Raw genomic sequence first — 4910 nt, 5'->3', positions numbered from 1 at the left:
TTGAGACAGGATTTCTCTGTGTAGCCCTGGCTGTCCTGGAACTCCCTCTGTAGACCAGGCTGGCCTCGAGAGACAGGATTTCTTTATTCTCTATGTAGCCCTGGCTATCCTAGAACTCTATGCAGAGCAGGCTGACCTCAAAACTCAAAGAGATCTTCCCCCTTCTGCTTCCCAAGTACTGGAATTAGCTGTATGCAATATAATAGTAGGTCCTAAAATAATGTTTATAAAGCAATATAGGCAGTAATCTGTTCTTAAGAAGGCACCGGGGTGGAGCTGGGGAGGTGTCTCAGTGAATTAAGTATTTGCTGTGCATCTGTGAGGACCCAGCATCCAAGTAAAAGCTAAGCAGGCACAGGAGCTGACTAATCCTATCCCTTGGCAAGCAGACACAAGGCATCTTGCAAGGCAAGGAAGCTGGCTAGATTATTGAGAATCTTTAGATCTGGGTTCAGTGAGTGACCCGGCATCAATAAAGTGGAGAGCAATAGCTGATGTGTCTGATGTGTTTAACACACACACACACACACACACACACACACACACACACACTGCATAGGACACACTCATGTGAACATATGTAAGCACTGTACACGTATATGTGGGGGAAAGGGGCACAGAATCTAAGCAATTTCATATTATGTATAGTATATATACTATTATATAATATAATTATGTATATATATCATAGAATATTCTTAATGAAAAAAATCCAACACTAGAAGACTATAGAGGTTGTGGATTCTCTGTAACTTCATAGGAAACATAGGGACTAAAGTCTCCCTAAGGAAGAGGGGTGGATAATGAAAGCAGGACTGGGAGGAGCTGAGTGCCGGCCACACCCAGTTGAACTTTCATTTGCTACAAGTTCTGTGACGGTCTCACCTCAGATGTCATTCGATTTCTTCATCCATTTCATAGTCACATGTTACATCTGATTTCCATTACTCCAACACAACTCAATCTCTACTGCCTTTATTTCTTACTAAGAGAACATGGCTACTGCCCTCTCTAGCAATGGCTGTGTGGGATAGGCAGTACACATAGGTGACACATCAAAGTGTAATCATCTGCTCTAAGTGCAAGAGGAGGGCAGCTAATTAACTCCCTGGCATAGTCTCAGTGGAAAACATGGGCTGCTTCTCCTGCCTCGTTACTGCAAGAGTCTAAGAGAAGATGATCCAGACAGAGGCAGAACCTCAAGCAATTACAATGGACACTTTTTTTTTTTTTTTTAAATGCTAGAGAAAGAGAAGCTCAGTAGAAACAAACATGCAGAGATGACGACATTGGGGAACCATTTCTGAGCACTGGGAAGAATTTTAATCAGGCTGCTAAGGATATCTGTGGTAGGCATCAGACACCTCCATGGTGGTAGCCTAGCTAGGGAACAAGAGCCCTGGGATGTGATCAAAGCCCCCCTGGGTCTTCAGGGTCCCCCTCACATCAAGCCCACAGCTCAATTTGGATGCCTCGCAGTGCTTGGGGCTCGGTGCTTGGCAGGGCTCCGGGCTGCTTTTCCTTCAGTGCTTAACCTCTTCTCCCCTAAGACACAAATGTCAATATTGGATTTGGTCTGGCTGAATGGCTGTGTCAGAGGGGAGATTAGTGCCTGGCAGCCACAAAAGGGTTTTTTTTTTTTTCCTTTTTTTTTCTTTTTCAATTGGCAAAAGTAAATTTCTCACAAACGAATCAAAACAGTTTGAGGTGGGAAAGAAGCAGGGGGAAACGCTTGCCAAATTTAGTCATGATGCCTCGTTAAATGGATTTGAAGACTTGAGCAATCGGCCTTTTATGTGCAAGCTTCTGAATTTACCTGGCAGGAAGCTGGAACAGTACAGGCAAGAGAGTCCCTACTGTAATACTCCTGTATTACCGTCCTTGGGGCAGTCGGTAGAATAAACTTGCATAGAGTTTTAAAATTAGTGGCTAAACTCATTCCTTTAAAAATGGTTCATGCTCCCCTTTGGGTTGTTTATTCTCTTTGCCTGCTTTTTAATAGTCATCGTTGCCTTCTTTGACTGATACACATAGACTATTCTATCCATCAGTTTGTCTCGTTTGTGTACGTAGGTGTGCAAGTGCCGTCATATGTCAGTGCAGGTCAGATGATAACTTACGGGAATCAGTTCTCTCCTTCTGCCATGTGGGCTCCAAGGATCAAATTCCGGGTCGTCAGATTTGACAGCTTTCCCTCACAGGTCTTCAGCCTTTCTTGAACGAGTCGTACTCTGACTTAAAGGCCAACAGCTGCTTTTCTGTGCTCATGATTATGTTTCGAACTTGTTCTTGTTGTTTGAGTCACAGTGTCATTATGTAGCCCAGGCTAGCCTAGATTTTACTCTCCTGGCTACTCTCACCCCCCCCACCCCAAGTCAGCATTCAGAGTACTGTGATTATGTATATGTTCTACCATAAATTATTCTGTTCCAGGGTTAGGGCACGGTCACAAATTCTGGGGACAGGGGATGTCTCAGGAAGACCTCAAAGGTCATGGCAGAAGGATGGTGAAGTTCCAGCCCAACTGGCTTAACTCTAAAGATTCATTGAGAGCTACATGATACAGCTTAACACCAGAACACACCTTATAGGCATGGCCCACTTCAGCGGAGTCTTGTACATTGGCCAAAATGTTCTGATGGCCCACCCTCCGGGTGACTGGTGGTGGCTCTCTGAAATGTAAGTAGCAATAGGTAAACATCTGCGATGTTCTATGTTATAAGACACATCCCCCAAGACTTCTAGGATTGGGGGTGTAACTTCACTGGTTGCATTGTCAAGGCCCTGGGTTCTATCCCCAACTCTGGCAGAGGGGACACGGACCTCTGTACCCCTATAGAAAAGAGAGTGAAGGGTTATCAGGGTACGTTGATTTGTCACGTGCAACGAGACACCACCATGCCACTGTCGTAACCACCCAAGGCCTATTCCTACATATGAAATAAGCTTAGGGATTTGCAGCAAGATGTCTCATGGCACTGTATTTAATCAGGATCCTCAGGATAGCTCTCCTGTTGTATTGGTTAGTTTTCAGTTCCCCAATGCAAGCTATGGTCACCTCATTGGAGCAAAGGATTCTATCAGATTGGCCTGTTTGCAGGTCTGTAGAGCATTTTATTTTTAAAGTATTGATTGATGTGAACATTAATGGTTGGATAACAGATACCGTGGATGGTGCCATCCCTAGATAGGTGGGTCTAGATGGTAAAATAAAGCAGGCTGAACAAGCCATGGGAACAGACCAGTATTCACCATCTGTCCATGGCCTCTGTGTCAGTTCCTGCTTCCAGGTTCTTGCCCTGTTTCAGTTCCTACTTTGTTGCCCCTCACTGATGGGTTGCGAGTGGGATATGTGACCAAATCAACCCTTTCCTCCCCAAGTTGCTTTTGGTCATGGAGTTTTAATCACAGCAATGAAAAGCGAAAGGAGACGCATGTCCTTTTGTCATCTGTAGCCTGGCATCTAAGAAGCCATCAGGAACTTGCAATTCCTAGCAAGTTACAAACGTAGCCAGGCACATTGAATTTTAACGTCAGTGGATGCATAGATTGTTAATTGTGAGAGTACAGACACAAGATGGAGTTTTTTTTTCTTTCTAAGAGAATTTGGGGGGAATGTAATAGGCAAAAGGACCTGTGTGCATTGGGGGAGAATCATTTCTTTCTCTTCTTTCTCTCTCACCTCTCCTCCCTCTCTTGTTAGTGTTTCCGTCAGCAACGCCTGCTGATGGTTTCAACTAAGGATCTGGTCATTCTCTCTGATTGCACTTTGTATAATATATCTATATGTTTCTCCTGAAGTCTATGTGTGCCTGGTGCCCACCAAGGCCAAATGAGGGCATCAGATCCCTTGGAACTGGAGTTCCGGATGTTTGTGAGACTGGGCACCTGCAACTGAACCTGGGTCCTCTGGAAGGCAGCCAGTGCTCTTAGCCTGTGAGCAGTCTCTCCAGCCCCAGTCTCCCCTTCCCTTCCTTCACATCACTATTGACACTCCCCCTGCTAAGTGTCTTGGAAGACTGGTTAAGCTTTAAAATTTCATCATCTCTGACTGTATGGCCCATTCTCATCCCAACTCTCTCAAGATGCCCATTGCCCCTGGTCTATTGCTAAACAACTCTATCATTGAGTGATTATCACTAGATAGATGAGGAAGTCCATGACACTTGGTTCTCTTCTTCCCGGGTTTGCATTATTTATGGGTTTCCAAAGTAGCTCACAATGTGGCTGTAATCAAGACAGGCTCATTTATGAGGGCCCAGGAGTGACGCTGAATTTGTTGATCCTATGTTCAAGTTGTATCTGCATGTCAGCATAGCGTCTTTTTTTTTCTTCAATTTTTTTATTAGGTATTTACTGGATTTACATTTCAAATGCTATCGCCAAGGTCCCCCATACACCCCCCTTGCTCCCCTACCCACCCACTCCCACTTCTTGGCCCTGGTGTTCCCCTGTACTGGGGCATATAAAGTTCAGCATAGCGTCTTTTACTCCCACCTTGGTATAGTGAGGGTGTATATGAAAATCCCACCGTCTGTACAACAACAGGGACCAGTCTCAGTGGGTGACAGTTATTGTACTATGTTCTAGGGGGCATGCACATCCCCATGCGCATTCCCAGTCACCTTGACAACAGGAGACCCAGCCCTGATGCTTATTCCTTGTCACAGGTAAGGAAGCTAAGGCACAGATGGGTAGGCACAGACTTCACTTCTTACAACTCTGAAGTGTTCCTGCCCCTGTTCGAACTGATGAGAAGGATGACTTGAGAGTTTATTTTCTTTTTAAAAATGTATTCATTTCTTTTTTGTATTCAATGTACTTCGACCATATTCTTTCCCTCTTCCGCTCTCTTCCCAGATCCTTCCCAGCTCTCCTGCCACCCAACTTCATGATCTCTCTCTCTCTCT

The sequence above is a fragment of the Mus pahari genome, chromosome 16 (assembly GCF_900095145.1).
Source record: "Mus pahari chromosome 16, PAHARI_EIJ_v1.1, whole genome shotgun sequence".
NCBI lineage: Eukaryota > Metazoa > Chordata > Mammalia > Rodentia > Muridae > Mus > Mus pahari.
This window is presented reverse-complemented; position numbering follows the sequence as displayed.